General features: G+C 40.3%; 1 pseudogene; it reads right to left on the bottom strand.

Moving 5' to 3' along the window:
* LOC137868511 (serine/threonine-protein kinase pim-3-like) lies at positions 1-8,455 on the bottom strand (annotated as a pseudogene).
* Positions 8,456-20,605: the final 12,150 nt, after the last annotated feature.

The following is a 20,605-nucleotide window of genomic DNA, read 5'->3' on the forward strand; positions in this document are numbered from 1 at the left end:
AAAACATTTTAGAAAAGTTCGACAACTTAAATAAATAAACAAATGATGAGGAATGTCTCTTTACTAAAGAAATATAACAGAATGTACAAAATATATATATAAAAAAAATATATATATTTGCATTGACCGTGCATTTAACACCCAGAGACCGAGGGCAGAGAGAAGACGTTGTAGTTTATCAACACAAAACATTTAACAACAGAAACAATCAACCAACCGTCTCCATGAACCGACACTGTAGAAAAATAAAGCTTTACCTGAAGAGGGGAGCAGACATATTCAAAAAAACATATCTTTTCCGACTCCTGATCTGCAGCTTTTCAAACTCAAGGCACTCTGAACACGAACCCTCGACAAGTGTCGAGCCTCTACGAGGAACTGCTCCGTCCCCCGTGAACAGCAGGGGGTCACTGTGGAGCACACAAAAAAAATAAACTCTTCCCAGCAGCCAAACGCTGACCAATCAGAGGCTCTGCTGGCTGGGGGAGGAGTCAGGTGTGATGGGGTTGGCAGCGTTGGCGGCGTCGGCGGCGTCCGTGCGCTGCCCGTCGCTGCCAGTCACCCACGTGTGGAGGAGGATCTGCTCCAGGGTTGGCCGGTCTGACGGCTGCTGGCTCAGGCACCAGCCAATCAGCTGCTGGCACTCTGAAGTAAAAACAAACAAGGAGGAGATGAAGAACACTCATCTCTGGTTTTGTTCCGACTTCGATGTAAAAACCTGGTCGCGTGATCTCGTCACGCTCCGGCTCACCTGAGGAGACGTCGCGTCTGAAGTAGATCCGTCCTCTCAGGATCTCCTTGTCCTGTTGGAAGGGGATGTCCCCGCACACCATGTCGTACAGCAGCACGCCGAGAGACCACACTGTGGCCGAGCGACCGTGGTACAGACGGAACCGGATCCACTCCGGAGGACCATACACCAGCGTGCCTGGAGGGAGGAGAGTTACATCACTACAGGTACAGTGTGTGTCAGAGTGGAGCAGGAAGTGACGGATCACCATCGTGCGGGAAAATACTCCCGGAGACGCTGACGACATTACAGAACCGGTGCATGATGGGACGGTAGTCACTGACCCAAAACACCTTCCCAATATTTTAAAACGTCTAGATTTTCAGAAACAATCCCCACAGCTCTTCAGATTCTCTCAGCTGATCGGACTCACCATTGAACTCGGTGAAAGCCTCGTCTTTGAGGAGGGCCCCCGAGCCGAAGTCGATCAGTTTGAGCTGCCCGGTCCTCAGGTCCACCAGCAGGTTCTCGTCCTTGATGTCCTGGCTCAGCTCGGGACGCTCCATCACCATCAGCCAGCCGTCCGCCTGCTCCCACCAGTCCAGCAGACGCACCACGCCGCCGAACGCCCCGCCCACTTTCTTCAACATCACCACCTCCAGAGGAACCACAGCGCCACACTGAGGAAGAAACGGATCATCAGCTCGCTGTGCATGAATTAAAATGCATGCAATTACTAAATGTGGGACTAATTAGTCTTTTGTGCTGGTAAATAATGTGTTTTAATTGTTCATTGTTGTCATCTTGTACACGGGCATTTTTCATAAAAGGATGAATGAACTAACATAGTAGCTGAAGTGGTGGTTAAACTGACAGGAAGTTGTTATACAACAGTTATATCTGCATGTATGATCTCACCAGAGAGCCCCACCCCGTCACTCTGTCTCTGCACACGTGCTTCACAGCAACCTGCATGTAAACAAACGCCATCAACACACCGTACAGTTATAACATACTATATAAGAGGGTAGATGATGGTTATCTGTAAAAACACATCATAAACTGCCATAATATCAATCTCTGACTGTTAACAGTCACACAAAGCTCTTTGTTTTTCTTCAATAGTGAATTAAAAAGCATTCCCCCACCAGTTTTTGGATAATTTCATAAAAATATGATCAATCATGTAACTATTACCGTTTCCTCAAAGAGAATAAAGCGAAGTAACACGATTGATTTTCACTATAAGAGGAAGTGTAAGCGTCACAGACCACGTTTCTTTGTGAAAACAAAGACCACATGCCAGGCACACCCGGGATGAGTCAAGTTACACAGCTGACATGAGGGGAAACCGGAAGTAAGGTGGAATAGTCACCGCCTTCCAAATAAAAGCACAAAGTCAAACCATAATGCGCAGTTGGTTTTCACACATGGGAATTTACCTCGGTGTTTTGGTTCTGAACAATAAATATATGAAGAGAAAATTAAATGAAGTAAGAAAAACATCACAAAATAGAAATGTAGGTAAATAAGAAAGTAGAATATGGGAAAAAAAAACTAATATATGTGAAATATATCTGTTATCTACAACAGCTAGGATAATCGGAAAATGTTTTTGTTTTAGTCAATTTACAATTCAAATAACTTTTGCTAATATTTTGTAACGCTTTAGTGCTGCTTTTATTTTTGAAGGCAGAAACCGGAAGCCCAGCCGCCTGCGGTGTGTGTAGCTTGACGCGTGCTCGCCCAGCAGCGGCCATGTGCTGTGGGACCAAAAAAAAAGCGGCTCTTTGCGCTCTTCTTACCGGCAGCCCGTCGGAGAGGCGCGCGGCCGAGTAGACGGTGCCGAACCCCCCCCCTGCCGAGCACCGAGCCCAGTCGGTACAGCTTCTCAAACGGCTGCTTCTCCTCCGCTTTGACTAAAGAATAAATACAAACTAGAAAATGCATTTCCTGCTAAAAATGCGTTGGAATGCTGAAAGCTGAAATGAATTGCAAAAACATTGCTGAAAATACAGAAATGAGAGACTACCTGTCTGAAAAATGTTGAAGCCCGAAAGCATTTAAACTGCACTGCTGAAAACCCTTCTATTGAAACGTCTAACTATGGTGTCTGTAGCAGAAAGTATGAGAAAGAAGAAGGCTTTGAACGTTGAAGAAGTTTAACAGGATTTGAAGATTTTCTCCATAGATATCCCATTCAAAACAAATTGCAAAAAGCTTAATATTATAAATAGTTTAAAGATTACAAATATGAAGTCATATCACCCTCTCCTGAAAGAGCTGAACATTTTGATATTCTAACGGTTTCTGTGGCTTAAACAATGTCAGCAGTAGTGATATTTGTAGTAGTAGTAGTAGAAGTTGTAGTTGTAGTAGAAGTATTATCATTAGTAGAAGTACTAGTAGCATTAGAATAAGTACTAGTAGTAGCAGTAGTGATATTTGTAGTAGGAGTAGTAGTAGTAGAAGTATTATTAGTAGTAGAAGTATTAGTAATTAGAAGAAGTAGTAGAAGTAGTAGTATCAGTTGTCGTAGTAATAGCTGTAGTAGTGGTCGTAGTATTTAATATAACAGTAGTACTAGTCGTAGTAGTAGTAGTTGTAATGGCAGTATTTGAAGTAGCAGTAATAGCAGTAGTAGTAGTACTATAGCCGTCCTACTAATAGCTGTAGTAGTATTAGTACTGGTAGTAGCATGAATAGCAGTAGTAGTAGTAGCAGTTGTAGTATAAGTAATTGTAGTGGTAGGAATAGCAGTAGTGGTAGTAATAATATTGATAGTAGCAGTAATAGTAGTAGTAGTAGCAACAGCAAAAGTTGGAGTTGTAGTAGTAGTAGTATTAGCAGTAGTAGTAATACTAGAAATATTAGCAGCAGTAGTAGTAGTTGTCACAGTATTAATAACAGCATTAATTATTTCAACAAAAAAGCCTCATTTTGAGCTTAATGTTTAAATACAGTTAATCCATGGGGCTTTTATTTTGAAAGAGTTGGGCTGGGTGGGGGAGAGAGGAGGAGAGGACACAGAATCGGAATGTATGAAACACACAAACAGAGGTTATTAAATGACAGGATTCATTCACAGAAAGGGAGAGAGAGAGACAGGCAGACAGACAGACAGATGGACTGAGTGTGTGGGAGAGAGAGACAGACAGATAGACAGACAGACAGACAGAGAGAGAGAGAGAGAGAAAGAGAGAGAGAGAGTGTGTGTGTGTGTGTGTGTGTGTGTGTTACTGGTTCCCATGGTGACGACGCAGCGGTTGGAGAGTCTATGAGTCTGTGTGTTTATAAACATCAGTAATTAGTTCAAGCACGAACACCTGTCAGCCTGGCAGCCTTTTCATGAGAAAAAGACTGGAAAACACCTGTCAAACAAAACCACAAACCCCCATAACCATAGCCCCTATTCTTCCAATATTAATAGTGGAGCGCAAGGATGACTTGAAGAACAGATCATGCGAAAATTGGATCTGTAGTGTAAAAAAAAGTGGCTTCAATGGCGATTTAGAAATGGGGTACGGTTGTCTGTGCAAGACTTTTTTGAAGTACGTTTTAACATTGGGGTCTATGGAGGAGAAAGTTGGTTTTCCTCTCAATTAAAGGCTTTTGTTCCAAATGTGTAAATATGTGGGATTCCACAGTCATTTGTCTACGACAAGGACAAGATTAGCTACGTTTCCATCCAAAAATTATGCATGAAGAGTGAAAATTGAGGAGTTAGTGGCAAAAGACAAATATTTTTTTCACAGGAATCTCAAGCTCCTCTTCACTCTAGCGGTGACATCACGCACTCTAAGCTGCGCAATACACACCCATTATAAAAGCAGAAAAGGACTGAAAAACACATAAAAGCAAAATTGCTACAGTTCAAAAAGTGTAAAAGATATCAAAATGATTATAACATACAATGATTGATCAGGGTTTTCTCAACATTCAAAAGTTTAAATGGTGTCTGTAGCTGAAAGTATGAGGAAGTAGAAGGATTTGAAAGTTGAAGAAGTTTAAGAGGATTTAAAAATATTCTCCACAGACATCCCATTCAAAAAATAGGTTGCAAAAAGCTTCATAATTCAAAAAGTTGAAAGATTGAAAATATGAAGAGACATAACACACATGAGCTGAAAGAGCTGAACATTTACATCGTTGAACGGTTTCTGTAGCTTAAAAACTGAAGAAGAAGAAGAGTTTCAAGCGCGACGGAAGAAATAGTGGAATAAAGATTCGAAGAACAATACTTGGAATGCTGAATCAGCATGGCTGTCATAGACTGCATCATATATGATGAAGAGGCCCAGATGGTGTATATGTGGCACAACAAGTCATATGTCGTTCAGAAAGTACAATAATTGTTTGGGTGTAATGTAAGTTAAGAGAGTTTACTATGTTTCCTATGTGTTTATGAGGAGGAAGTGTTAATTGTAGTTAAAATTGAGGGTACAGCGTTATTTATCATCAGCTACATGTTAGGCAGTAGATCCAGTGGATCGCCAGTAGGTGTCAGTGTTGCGACATAAGCAGTGTCTGTGACGGAGAGCCACACTGAAGTCTCGCGAGGATGAGAATCTCTGTACAGGATAGAAGTAGAACGCGCTGTGGAGCGACTGTACACCTAAATGTATATTTTTGTATGTTACAGAGCACTTTCATTGAATGTGTAGCACCAGATTGAGCCTGTGTGACGTCATTCTGTGCACGCTACACATAGTGCTGGGTCACGTGGTGCAATTCTCCTGAAACTTGGTGTGCGTGTTAGTATGAAGCCAGAGCAGGTGTGTGTCAAGTTTGGTGGCTTTAGCTTGTTCCTATGGCATGGCTGTCATGTGGGCATGAATGATTTGATAGCAAGGGTGTGTTCTGGAGGCTAAGCAAAAACCCTACAGATGGCCATACTGAGCAATTTACTGAGGAGCATGGGGGAATGAATGCCTTCAAGGCTGGAGCGACTGCCCCCCGATTCCTCTACTTCAGGGCGGGGCGGTTCCACGCCATTTCAGCAGGCAGCAGCAGCAGATAACAGGCAAACAGTTTGCCTCTCCCCGAATTGCATGATGAAATACCGTATCTAAATGGCTCTTTTTCCTTCCTTTTCCCCCCTCCAGATATGACTCGCACAAAGATGGTTCACGCTTGCCCTCTCTGTCAGAAAGTATGTGCGGCCATGCCCCACCATCTGAAAAATGAAAGGCCACCTCGAGCTGGACCGTGGTGCTCGGGAGCTACAACAAAAGGCAGCCAAATATCAGGTGACGGTGATGCATCTGGCGCAGTTGAGAGCCTCGAACCCTGCCGTCCCCATGCACACGGAGATGGACTTGAGTCCAGAACATGAGCACGATGAGGAGGCGGTGGAGGAGGATGAGGAGACGGAGGAGGCGGTGGAGGAACCCCGTGATAGCGGGATTTTGGAGGCCAGCAGGCTAATGGAGCAGTCTAACATCTTCTGAAGTAAAAACACAGTGACATCTGATGAAACTATTACAAATACATAAAATATAGGGATTGAGGTGGAGACGAGGAGTTACCTGATAAACTATTAAAAGTACAAAGAATATACAGATTGAGATGCATACAAGTAAACATTTTAAATGTACGTCCTAATCACTCTTGACAAGTTCAACAGTAGACGGGGGATATGTGGCTACAAATGGGAGGTCAGAGGTCCCTGCTGTAGCTTGAGTTTGCTCAAAGGGCCTGTGACATTTTCTAAGAGAGGTCCTAGAGTGCCCTCTGCTGGCCAGAGCTAGGAACAGCAGAATCAAACTGCTGTCTGTCAAAAGTCCTACTGCGTGCTTCGCGTGGAAGCTTGTCTTATAGAGCAGAGCGAGGGTGTCTGCCCCGTAAAGAACCCTTCTACGTCCAGCGTGTCACTTTCAGGGAACCTGTCACCCGTAAAAGCGGTGGTGCCCAGGAAGTCACAACAGAGGTGAAATTGCTGGTCGATTTCACTCTTGATTGAGTCGCTGTGATTGTTCAGAGTGACTAGAAATGTGCATTCTAAACATTTAGAATGTCTAGATAGCCCATGTCTAGTTAACGAATGTACGATTGATCCTCAATAAACGTTTCAGAGAGCAGGTATGAATTTGTCACACACTTGCCCATGGCAGCATAGTCACGTGCCTTACGGGTTTGGTGAGCGAAACTCTAGGCTCTAGGCTATCAAGAAAAGAAAGAGGACAGGAGTGGGGTTGTATTGAAGACCAACTCTGACTGGATGATCTGTGAAACCTGACACTCTGAGTTGAAGAGACCACCACCTGACCTGGGAGTGTCTAAGAGTGTCGGAGAAAGTACAAAAAAATGAAATGCAAAGATTTTTTTTTCGGTTTGATACTACAATATCAACAAGGCCATCTTTCCATCTACATGGACTGGAGAGGGAACGATGAAAATGTGAAAAGGAGTGTGCAGGATGGCGAGAGAGGAAAAGTATGATGGCATGGAAGAGAGGGGAAGGATAAAGGTATGAAGAGACATGAAATAACGTCAGAACGAAAACAATCTATCACATCTGTCTTTTCTCTGATAATGATCAACAAGTATGCCCAACAAATGGAAATGCTTGAGAAAAATGGTTGCTAATCTATTTCTGGTCAAAACAACTCAAGTCAAAACCTCTAGCATCCCTAAAACATGGGGGGAAATAATGAAAGTGATAAGAATATTAACATTTACGTTATCTCATCATTGTTTGTTCTTTAAATTTCCATGATGACAGCGGGCTCACTTTGGGGGTCACGTTGCCCCCCTGAGCTGCTCAGCCAATCAGAGTATGGGGTTTGGTAAAGCTTCTCAGAACGGCCCACCTCTGGCCTGTCGACACTCATCTTCAGACACGGTAAAAGCAGGTCCCTCTCTCTCTGTGTTTACCTCCGTTACTTTTAATGGAAATTGAATGAAAAAAAGTGTGACACCTCTCTGCAATTAGCGCAATCATTTGCGCCCTGTCAGTTATGTGAACTGATACAGTAGTGTGTCAGTGGAATTATTCATTAGAATTAGTTGCTTCGCCTGGTTTAAGTGTTTGAACCGTCAAAGTTCTCCTGTTTTGTCACGCTTTTAGAAAGTTTGGACTTTAAAAAGGCATTACATGTTTACCCCAAACGTTTGCGCTGATTCAAGACGGGGGGAGGAGGAGGGGGGGCTGCGCCATTGTTAGAGGTGTTAGAGGAGGTTGCTGATTCATGAAGCATATCGGGTCAGAGTTAGGTAAGGGTGTGATAACCACCATGACTGAATCGGTTTCCTATCACAGACAATCTTTCTGCTTTGACCGTGTTTCTCCAAACTTTATTCTTTCCAGATTGCTCAAGTGAAGAGAAGACAATGGCAGAAGAAACTAAGAAGTAAGATTTGGTTGTGTCGTTAATGTTCCCTTCAGTGGATTTCTCTGCATTTTGAGTTGAAGAATTTCTTATTTCAATGTTAATGAAATGTTCATTTCAATAATAATTCAATGTCCAACCTTTTGTCATCATCTTGAAGGTCCCCACAGGTGGAACATCTGGGTCATCACCAACACCAGAGGATGGACTTTCAGGGGATAATATCTCTGTGTTGCTCTCAAAGTCCAGGCTTGTTTCCTATAAGGGAAAAACAAAACAATATAAAGCACTGGCAGTAGTTACTGTTATACATTGAAGAAGGATATGAAACCCTTGTAGTTTTAAGTAAAGGTACATGATAACAACACAGCGGTGAATGTATGGTTGGGACCATGTTTGCCATTTTTTCCCATGTGATGAAAATATGACAACCTAACTCATTCTGATACAAACTGTACATTATAAAAAAGTGAATGGGCTGCAAACAAGCAGATATCAAGAGTAGATACATGCTGCAAGTTCCAAATGCAGTAGATTTTCCCATTAGTAACAATGGCAAAGTAAAATGTGAGGCGCTGCCCAGGTGTAGACATTGTAGCCAAATGTTAGGTTTGGTGAATGCATATAGCTTGCACACAACCACTAATGAATTATTTTGTCTCAAAACACCCACAACTCAAATATAGTGCAATCTCATTGTAGCTGCACATATAGCTGGGGCTCTACCCAATGTCATTTTTTGACATTTGTTTGAGGTTTACGGATGAAGCTCAGAATGTCTGTCATCTGCTTATGTCGTCATCACCCAAAAAATGTATTTCTCAAACAAAATTGTCATTGAATGAAGTGATTCATCAAATGAAATGAGGTAGTCCTTTTTATTAAATGAACTTCCTTGAATGAAAATAACTTTTGTTCACAAAATGACATAACAATAGGTGCAGAGTGCCGTGGTGCTTGCTGTCAATGAGAGAGAGAGTGACAGAGAGAGGGGAAGGGAAGGTAAAAGGTGGACTATTGCATGCAATGTTCCTTTAACTTTCTTTTGCTATACTGAATAGTTTGAAGCTTTTAAGCATCATTCATAACGTTGACACTCAAGTTACTAATATTAATAACTTACAGAAACATTGAATGCAATAGTACACCTTTCACCTTCTTTCTCACTCACACACACACAGCGAGTGACGCAGTCCTCATCTCTGTAATTGTCCAGTCCAAAACTCAAAATTGATTGAAAAAAGAACATGTTTTATTGAACAAACTATTGTGCATCAATCCATATTTTTTGGAGTTAAGGCTTTCGCTTTTGATTATACGCAAATCTTTTATTTGCGTATAATAGTTGTGTAGAATGGAGTTTGGAGTTTGTAAAAATGTGTTAGATTGTACGTTTTACCCAGATTCATATTCATAAATTGTACACATGCATAAATGGACTTTTTTCAACGATAAATGCTACAGCGGACCCGAATTCGGGTCCGTCGGGCTTAAACACAATGAATGAATAGACATGCAAAAAAAAAAAAGCAGTGGAGAATTCAAATGTTGATTTACAATTTGCCTATCATCTTTTATGATTGAAGATTTGAAGCTTCCAACTCTACAGTACAGCCAGCAAGTAATCGTTTCTGATTACCTGGGTGGATACTTGCATTGCAACTGGCAAGTAACAATAACAGGGTGAAGTAAACTAGGAGGCCTGTCATTAGGGACAGGACCAGTTCAAAGGGTTTGTTTGACACTTACCAAGCTCGTGGAAGCTGCAAGTGGCTCAGATGAAAGTTCTGATAGTGATGAGATCTCCCCATCTTTGTTTGGACTTCCTGAGGGCTAAAACAGCAGGGAGAGAGGCAGATACAGAGGACACATGTATTAGCATTTCTCAAAAAAATGAGTTTCAGAAAGAGAAAAATAGAAAAAGTGTTTAGTGTGTCAACATTAAAAATTGCAGTTCTCTGTCTCTCCCTTCGCCCTTTCTAATTGTTTCACTGCTATGAACTGGTCTGCTTGCATCAAGGAGAGAAAGAGAAAAAGAAAGAGACACACCGAGAGATAGAGATAGTGTGTGTGTGTGTGTGTGTGTGTGTGTGTGAGAGAGAAGAGGAGAGTGTGCATGATAGAGCTAGCTGTCATGGAGAGCTAATTAAACCTTTAAATGTGTTCGTTAAAGAATGGGGTTTGATGTTTAATTTCCAATTCAATTTGTTTCTTATATAAATGTATTATTTCAATCAGAGGATCGGCAGTTTGAACCCTGGCTCCTGCTCCACCAGTCGCATGTCGATGTGTCCTTGAGCAAGACACTTCACCCTGAAATGTCTCCCGTAGCTGTGCCTACGGTGTGATAGAATCTGAATTGGAAGTCGCTTTGGATAAAAGCGTCTGCTAAATCACTGTCATGTAATGTGTGAGTTTTTCAGGTCAAAGAGGCAAAGTATATAGAATTTGGGGGAAGATATGCATTTCCATCTATATATAACATACCAGCCATGAAGGCCAGGTTAAAATAACCTATCAGGAGGCTGTCATATGGGACAAACTAAAAGCACTACTTGTTTGACACTTACCAAACACTTGGAAGACTCCAGTAGCTCAGATGGAAGGCTTGGTGCTGATGAGGTCTCCCTCTCTGGGTTTGGACTTCCTGAGGACTAAACACCAGAGACAAACAGATATTACCATTTCTCCAGAACAAGACGTTCACAAAGAGCTGAAGAGCCAGATCTCTACACTCATACACACATTTTCTTTATTACTAAAACTAAAACATAATGTGCAAGAGGCCCCATTGAAAAGTCTTTGTAATTTAAGGTCAGATGTTCAAGTCTTGGTTCTATGAATACTGTATCACTTTTTAAAGAGCCCCACCATCATTACCAAATAACCTTATCAATGCAGTCAACCGACAGCAACTTCAATTACATTTATATTACCACTTAAACACTAAATCATATTTACTAACCCTAACCCATTTCCATGATTCTAGGGTGATAACATCTTAAAATATGACAACCTACATTCAAAGCTTCATTCAAAAACCCCAATAAAAGCTTAGAATGTAAAAAAACGGACCACCCACCCACAAATAGTATAATAGCTTACTAATATTGGCGTTACCTAATATTCATCTGCAACTGTCAAGAATTATCGTCTTTAAAACCTATTAAGCCCTATGCCTATTTGTAGGCCTCTCCTCGATTTTTGCATACCCATAGTAAAGAGAGTGATTTTCGTCTAAATATAAGGTGTATTTTCATAGTTTTTATATTTTAGAAAGCTAACACTTGTGAGATTTGTTCAGATTTGTAAATATCAGTATATATGTTACTGGTTAAGAGTACATTAAGATGGAACACAGCACAAATTGAAATTCTTTATCTCCGATTATAAATTAATCCAATTTTGACAAGATATATTTTTTTAATGTTGTAGTTGAAAGCTCAAACCTCTCCCAGATCATAGCCCAATAGGTTGAGAGTCTCTCTGCACAATGTTTTCTTTGATAAAGTGAAGCATTCAAGCGCTAGAGAGGTTTGAGTGCAGAGATTTCAGCCAAGGGCAACCAAAATGTAATTTTGTTCCAGCTGTTCCATTGTAATTTTATATAGTATATAATTATATATTTCACTTTCTTTATGACTAATAGTGTTCAATCTATCATATGCAGCAGTTTGGCATCATTTAGAGAGCCTGGATCCTCTCTGAGCCTGTTTATGTCTGTCATCCATGGGATTTTCTCATCTGGCTTCCAGTCCAGGTCTCCTAGCTCAGCCTATGGTTGGTCGATTTCAGTCAATGGACCCTCCTTAGAAGCGTCTGAGTCCTGGCTATTTAACAAACACACCGTGGCGCGTCACCTGAAACCTGCGCAAAAGATCGCCAGAAATCGATCCCTTCCCCCCACGGCGCCTTGCTAGACAGACCCTTGTTTCTACACGGGGACATTTCAGCGACGCACCGGAAATAGGTAGAAATATTGTTGACGGAATTAAGGGAGATTTACAGCAGAACAACGAAAAGGGAAAAAGCTTTGGATGATTTTGAAGGATATTACGCATTGTGTTTCTGGTGTTTGTTTGCTCACAGCTTTGTGAGGGTTTACCGGAGAGACGATCTAATGGTAGTTCTGGAATCTGTGTCGAATGTTCGTGCTTTTTGCTATCTCGGTTGCCTATGCTAACCGTTAGCTTTGTTATGCTAACTCGAAAAAGAGCGAGTTATGGCTAGAAATACGTGATTTTGTGATAAATCTTTTATTTGCGTATAATAGTTGTGTAGAATGGAGTTTGTAAAAATGTGTTAGATTGTACGTTTTACCCAGATCTTTTATTTTTTTGGGGGATATTCATATTCATATTCATAAATTGTACACATGCATAAATGGACTTTTTTCAACGGTAAATGCTACAGCGGACCCGAATTCGGTTCCGTCGGGCTTTAACACAATGAATGAATAGACATGCAAAAAAAAAAAAAGCAGTGGAGAATTCAAATGTTGATTTAGAATTTGCCTATCATCTTTTATGATTGAAGATTTGAAGCTTCCAACTCTACAGTACAGCCAGCAAGTAATCATTTCTGATTACCTGGGTGGATACTTGCATTGTAACTGGCAAGTAACAATAACAGGGTGAAGTAAACTATTAGGAGGCCTGTCATTAGGGACAGGACCAGTTCAAAGGGTTTGTTTTGACACTTACCAAGCTCGTGGAAGCTGCAAGTGGCTCAGATGAAAGTTCTGATAGTGATGAGATCTCCCCATCTTTGTTTGGACTTCCTGAGGGCTAAAACAGCAGGGAGAGAGGCAGATACAGAGGACACATGTATTAGCATTTCTCAAGAAAATGAGTTTCAGAAAGAGAAAAATAGAAAAAGTGTTTAGTGTGTCAACATTAAAAATTGCAGTTCTCTGTCTCTCCCTTCGCCCTTTCTAATTGTTTCACTGCTATGAACTGGTCTGCTTGCATCAAGGAGAGAAAGAGAAAAAGAAAGAGACACACCGAGAGATAGAGATAGTTTGTGTGTGTGTGTGTGTGTGTGAGAGAGAAGAGGAGAGTGTGCATGATAGAGCTAGCTGTCATGGAGAGCTAATTAAACTTTTAAATGTGTTTGTTAAAGAATGGGGTTTGATGTTTAATTTCCAATTCAATTTGTTTCTTATATAAATGTATTATTTCAATCAGAGGATCGGCAGTTTGAACCCTGGCTCCTGCTCCACCAGTCGCATGTTGATGTGTCCTTGAGCAAGACACTTCACCCTGAAATGTCTCCCGTAGCTGTGCCTACGGTGTGATAGAATCTGAATTGGAAGTCGCTTTGGATAAAAGCGTCTGCTAAATCACTGTCATGTAATGTGTGAGTTTTTCAGGTCAAAGAGGCAAAGTATATAGAATTTGGGGGAAGATATGCATTTCCATCTATATATAACATACCAGCCATGAAGGCCAGGTTAAAGTAACCTATCAGGAGGCTGTCATATGGGACAAACTAAAAGCACTACTTGTTTGACACTTACCAAACACTTGGAAGACTCCAGTAGCTCAGATGGAAGGCTTGGTGCTGATGAGGTCTCCCTCTCTGGGTTTGGACTTCCTGAGGACTAAACACCAGAGACAAACACATATTACCATTTCTCCAGAACAAGACGTTCACAAAGAGCTGAAGAGCCAGATCTCTACACTCATACACACATTTTCTTTATTACTAAAACTAAAACATAATGTGCAAGAGGCCCCATTGAAAAGTCTTTGTAATTTAAGGTCAGATGTTCAAGTCTTGGTTCTATGAATACTGTATCACTTTTTAAAGAGCCCCACCATCATTACCAAATAACCTTATCAATGCAGTCAACCGACAGCAACTTCAATTACATTTATATTACCACTTAAACACTAAATCATATTTACTAACCCTAACCCATTTCCATGATTCTAGGGTGATAACATCTTAAAATATGACAACCTACATTCAAAGCTTCATTCAAAAACCCCAATAAAAGCTTAGAATGTAAAAAAACGGACCACCCACCCACAAATAGTATAATAGCTTACTAATATTGGCGTTACCTAATATTCATCTGCAACTGTCAAGAATTATCGTCTTTAAAACCTATTAAGCCCTATGCCTATTTGTAGGCCTCTCCTCGATTTTTGCATACCCATAGTAAAGAGAGTGATTTTCGTCTAAATATAAGGTGTATTTTCATAGTTTTTATATTTTAGAAAGCTAACACTTGTGAGATTTGTTCAGATTTGTAAATATCAGTATATATGTTACTGGTTAAGAGTACATTAAGATGGAACACAACACAAATTGAAATTCTTTATCTCCGATTATAAATTAATCCAATTTTGACAAGATATATTTTTTTAATGTTGTAGTTGAAAGCTCAAACCTCTCCCAGATCATAGCCCAATAGGTTGAGAGTCTCTCTGCACAATGTTTTCTTTGATAAAGTGAAGCATTCAAGCGCTAGAGAGGTTTGAGTGCAGAGATTTCAGCCAAGGGCAACCAAAATGTAATTTTGTTCCAGCTGTTCCATTGTAATTTTATATAGTATATAATTATATATTTCACTTTCTTTATGACTAATAGTGTTCAATCTATCATATGCAGCAGTTTGGCATCATTTAGAGAGCCTGGATCCTCTCTGAGCCTGTTTATGTCTGTCATCCATGGGATTTTCTCATCTGGCTTCCAGTCCAGGTCTCCTAGCTCAGCCTATGGTTTGTCGATTTCAGTCAATGGACCCTCCTTAGAAGCGTCTGAGTCCTGGCTATTTAACAAACACACCGTGGCGCGTCACCTGAAACCTGCGCAAAAGATCGCCAGAAATCGATCCCTTCCCCCCACGGCGCATTGCTAGACAGACCCTTGTTTCTACACGGGGACATTTCAGCGACGCACCGGAAATAGGTAGAAATATTGTTGACGGAATTAAGGGAGATTTACAGCAGAACAACGAAAAGGGAAAAAGCTTTGGATGATTTTGAAGGATATTACGCATTGTGTTTCTGGTGTTTGTTTGCTCACAGCTTTGTGAGGGTTTACCGGAGAGACAATCTAATGGTAGTTCTGGAATCTGTGTCGAATGTTCGTGCTTTTTGCTATCTCGGTTGCCTATGCTAACCGTTAGCTTTGTGATGCTAACTCGGAGAAGAGCGAGTTATGGCTAGAAATACGTGATTTTGTGATAAATCTTTTATTTGCGAAAAATAGTTGTGTAGAATGGAGTTTGGAGTTTGTAAAAATGTGTTAGATTGTACGTTTTACCCAGATCTTTTATTTTTTGGGGGGATATTCATATTCATATTCATAAATTGTACACATGCATAAATGGACTTTTTTCGACGATAAATGCTACAACGGACCCGAATTCGGGTCCGTCGGGCTTAAACACAATGAATGAATAGACATGCAAAAAAAAAAAAAGCAGGGGAGAATTCAAATGTTGATTTACAATTTGCCTATCATCTTTTATGATTGAAGATTTGAAGCTTCCAACTCTACAATACAGCCAGCAAGTAATCGTTTCTGATTACCTGGGTGGATACTTGCATTGTAACTGGCAAGTAACAATAACAGGGTGAAGTAAACTATTAGGAGGCCTGTCATTAGGGACAGGACCAGTTCAAAGGGTTTGTTTGACACTTACCAAGCTCGTGGAAGCTGCAAGTGGCTCAGATGAAAGTTCTGATAGTGATGAGATCTCCCCATCTTTGTTTGGACTTCCTGAGGGCTAAAACAGCAGGGAGAGAGGCAGATACAGAGGACACATGTATTAGCATTTCTCAAGAAAATGAGTTTCAGAAAGAGAAAAATAGAAAAAGTGTTTAGTGTGTCAACATTAAAAATTGCAGTTCTCTGTCTCTCCCTTCGCCCTTTCTAATTGTTTCACTGCTATGAACTGGTCTGCTTGCATCAAGGAGAGAAAGAGAAAAAGAAAGAGACACACCGAGAGATAGAGATAGTGTGTGTGTGTGTGTGTGTGTGTGTGTGTGTGAGAGAGAAGAGGAGAGTGTGCATGATAGAGCTAGCTGTCATGGAGAGCTAATTAAACCTTTAAATGTGTTCGTTAAAGAATGGGGTTTGATGTTTAATTTCCAATTCAATTTGTTTCTTATATAAATGTATTATTTCAATCAGAGGATCGGCAGTTTGAACCCTGGCTCCTGCTCCACCAGTCGCATGTTGATGTGTCCTTGAGCAAGACACTTCACCCTGAAATGTCTCCCGTAGCTGTGCCTACGGTGTGATAGAATCTGAATTGGAAGTCGCTTTGGATAAAAGCGTCTGCTAAATCACTGTCATGTAATGTGTGAGTTTTTCAGGTCAAAGAGGCAAAGTATATAGAATTTGGGGGAAGATATGCATTTCCATCTATATATAACATACCAGCCATGAAGGCCAGGTTAAAGTAACCTATCAGGAGGCTGTCATATGGGACAAACTAAAAGCACTACTTGTTTGACACTTACCAAACACTTGGAAGACTCCAGTAGCTCAGATGGAAGGCTTGGTGCTGATGAGGTCTCCCTCTCTGGGTTTGGACTTCCTGAGGACTAAACACCAGAGACAAACACATATTACCATTTCTCCAGAACAAGACGTTCACAAAGAGCTGAAGAGCCAGATCTCTACACTCATACACACATTTTCTTTATTACTAAAACTAAAACATAATGTGCAAGAGGCCCCATTGAAAAGTCTTTGTAATTTAAGGTCAGATGTTCAAGTCTTGGTTCTATGAATACTGTATCACTTTTTAAAGAGCCCCACCATCATTACCAAATAACCTTATCAATGCAGTCAACCGACAGCAACTTCAATTACATTTATATTACCACTTAAACACTAAATCATATTTACTAACCCTAACCCATTTCCATGATTCTAGGGTGATAACATCTTAAAATATGACAACCTACATTCAAAGCTTCATTCAAAAACCCCAATAAAAGCTTAGAATGTAAAAAAACGGACATTCAGTGCAGCCTTACCACCCGCCCACAAATAGTATAATAGCTTACTAATATTGGCGTTACCTAATATTCATCTGCAACTGTCAAGAATTATCGTCTTTAAAACCTATTAAGCCCTATGCCTATTTGTAGGCCTCTCCTCGATTTTTGCATACCCATAGTAAAGAGAGTGATTTTCGTCTAAATATAAGGTGTATTTTAATAGTTTTTATATTTTAGAAAGCTGACACTTGTGAGATTTGTTCAGATTTGTAAATATCAGTATATATGTTACTGGTTAAGAGTACATTAAGATGGAACACAGCACAAATTGAAATTCTTTATCTCCGATTATAAATTAATCCAATTTCGATAAGATATATTTTTTTAATGTTGTAGTTGAAAGCTCAAACCTCTCCCAGATCATAGACCAATAGGTTGAGAGTCTCTCTGCACAATGTTTTCTTTGATAAAGTGAAGCATTCAAGCGCTAGAGAGGTTTGAGTGCAGAGATTTCAGCCAAGGGCAACCAAAATGTAATTTTGTTCCAGCTGTTCCATTGTAATTTTATATAGTATATAATTATATATTTCACTTTCTTTATGACTAATAGTGTTCAATCTATCATATGCAGCAGTTTGGCATCATTTAGAGAGCCTGGATCCTCTCTGAGCCTGTTTATGTCTGTCATCCATGGGATTTTCTCATCTGGCTTCCAGTCCAGGTCTCCTAGCTCAGCCTATGGTTGGTCGATTTCAGTCAATGGACCCTCCTTAGAAGCGTCTGAGTCCTGGCTATTTAACAAACACACCGTGGCGCGTCACCTGAAACCTGCGCAAAAGATCGCCAGAAATCGATCCCTTCCCCCCACGGCGCATTGCTAGACAGACCCTTGTTTCTACACGGGGACATTTCAGCGACGCACCGGAAATAGGTAGAAATATTGTTGACGGAATTAAGGGAGATTTACAGCAGAACAACGAAAAGGGAAAAAGCTTTGGATGATTTTGAAGGATATTACGCATTGTGTTTCTGGTGTTTGTTTGCTCACAGCTTTGTGAGGGTTTACCGGAGAGACGATCTAATGGTAGTTCTGGAATCTGTGTCGAATGTTCGTGCTTTTTGCTATCTCGGTTGCCTATGCTAACCGTTAGCTTTGTGATGCTAACTCGGAGAAGAGCGAGTTATGGCTAGAAATACGTGATTTTGTGATAAATCTTTTATTTGCGAAAAATAGTTGTGTAGAATGGAGTTTGGAGTTTGTAAAAATGTGTTAGATTGTACGTTTTACCCAGATCTTTTATTTTTTGGGGGGATATTCATATTCATATTCATAAATTGTACACATGCATAAATGGACTTTTTTCGACGATAAATGCTACAACGGACCCGAATTCGGGTCCGTCGGGCTTAAACACAATGAATGAATAGACATGCAAAAAAAAAAAAAGCAGGGGAGAATTCAAATGTTGATTTAGAATTTGCCTATCATCTTTTATGATTGAAGATTTGAAGCTTCCAACTCTACAATACAGCCAGCAAGTAATCGTTTCTGATTACCTGGGTGGATACTTGCATTGTAACTGGCAAGTAACAATAACAGGGTGAAGTAAACTATTAGGAGGCCTGTCATTAGGGACAGGACCAGTTCAAAGGGTTTGTTTGACACTTACCAAGCTCGTGGAAGCTGCAAGTGGCTCAGATGAAAGTTCTGATAGTGATGAGATCTCCCCATCTTTGTTTGGACTTCCTGAGGGCTAAAACAGCAGGGAGAGAGGCAGATACAGAGGACACATGTATTAGCATTTCTCAAGAAAATGAGTTTCAGAAAGAGAAAAATAGAAAAAGTGTTTAGTGTGTCAACATTAAAAATTGCAGTTCTCTGTCTCTCCCTTCGCCCTTTCTAATTGTTTCACTGCTATGAACTGGTCTGCTTGCATCAAGGAGAGAAAGAGAAAAAGAAAGAGACACACCGAGAGATAGAGATAGTGTGTGTGTGTGTGTGTGTGTGTGTGTGTGAGAGAGAAGAGGAGAGTGTGCATGATAGAGCTAGCTGTCATGGAGAGCTAATTAAACCTTTAAATGTGTTCGTTAAAGAATGGGGTTTGATGTTTAATTTCCAATTCAATTTGTTTCTTATATAAATGTATTATTTCAATCAGAGGATCGGCAGTTTGAACCCTGGCTCCTGCTCCACCAGTCGCATGTCGATGTGTCCTTGAGCAAGACACTTCACCCTGAAATGTCTCCCGTAGCTGTGCCTACGGTGTGATAGAATCTGAATTGGAAGTCGCTTTGGATAAAAGCGTCTGCTAAATCACTGTCATGTAATGTGTGAGTTTTTCAGGTCAAAGAGGCAAAGTATATAGAATTTGGGGGAAGATATGCATTTCCATCTATATATAACATACCAGCCATGAAGGCCAGGTTAAAGTAACCTATCAGGAGGCTGTCATATGGGACAAACTAAAAGCACTACTTGTTTGACACTTACCAAACACTTGGAAGACTCCAGTAGCTCAGATGGAAGGCTTGGTGCTGATGAGGTCTCCCTCTCTGGGTTTGGACTTCCTGAGGACTAAACACCAGAGACAAACACATATTACCATTTCTCCAGAACAAGACGTTCACAAAGAGCTGAAGAGCCAGATCTCTACACTCATACACACATTTTCTTTATTACTAAAACTAAAACATAATGTGCAAGAGGCCCCATTGAAAAGTCTTTGTAATTTAAGGTCAGATGTTCAAGTCTTGGTTCTATGAATACTGTATCACTTTTTAAAGAGCCCCACCATCATTACCAAATAACCTTATCAATGCAGTCAACCGACAGCAACTTCAATTACATTTATATTACCACTTAAACACTAAATCATATTTACTAACCCTAACCCATTTCCATGATTCTAGGGTGATAACATCTTAAAATATGACAACCTACATTCAAAGCTTCATTCAAAAACCCCAATAAAAGCTTAGAATGTAAAAAAACGGACATTCAGTGCAGCCTTACCACCCGCCCACAAATAGTATAATAGCTTACTAATATTGGCGTTACCTAATATTCATCTGCAACTGTCAAGAATTATCGTCTTTAAAACCTATTAAGCCCTATGCCTATTTGTAGGCCTCTCCTCGATTTTTGCATACCCATAGTAAAGAGAGTGATTTTCGTCTAAATATAAGGTGTATTTTAATAGTTTTTATATTTTAGAAAGCTGACACTTGTGAGATTTGTTCAGATTTGTAAATATCAGTATATATGTTACTGGTTAAGAGTACATTAAGATGGAACACAGCACAAATTGAAATTCTTTATCTCCGATTATAAATTAATCCAATTTCGATAAGATATATTTTTTTAATGTTGTAGTTGAAAGCTCAAACCTCTCCCAGATCATAGACCAATAGGTTGAGAGTCTCTCTGCACAATGTTTTCTTTGATAAAGTGAAGCATTCAAGCGCTAGAGAGGTTTGAGTGCAGAGATTTCAGCCAAGGGCAACCAAAATGTAATTTTGTTCCAGCTGTTCCATTGTAATTTTATATAGTATATAATTATATATTTCACTTTCTTTAT

Source organism: Cebidichthys violaceus, unplaced genomic scaffold, assembly GCF_023349555.1.
Source record: "Cebidichthys violaceus isolate CVI_PGR_0920_01 unplaced genomic scaffold, fCebVio1.0.p SCAF_114, whole genome shotgun sequence".
Lineage (NCBI taxonomy): Eukaryota > Metazoa > Chordata > Actinopteri > Perciformes > Stichaeidae > Cebidichthys > Cebidichthys violaceus.